Here is a 243-nt window from a genome sequence, read left to right on the forward strand (position 1 = left end):
CAGAACCAACAGAAGACCAATATGAACGCGCAATCTCCTCTGCAAGGATCTGTAGGTCGGCCGCTCACGGGCGGCAATCCGGAATGGAAGAAATGCATGAGGAGAATGTGAACTATAAATAGAACTGGGCGGGGGGGGGGGGGTGAATAGAAGCATTGGAAGATTTTCAAGGCGAGGAGGAAATAGGAATTGTTTATGTTTATGCAAGGAGAGAAAATGAGAGAACTAGGCAAATTTGTTGGC

Source organism: Penaeus monodon, chromosome 31 (genome assembly GCF_015228065.2).
Source record: "Penaeus monodon isolate SGIC_2016 chromosome 31, NSTDA_Pmon_1, whole genome shotgun sequence".
Classification (NCBI taxonomy): domain Eukaryota; kingdom Metazoa; phylum Arthropoda; class Malacostraca; order Decapoda; family Penaeidae; genus Penaeus; species Penaeus monodon.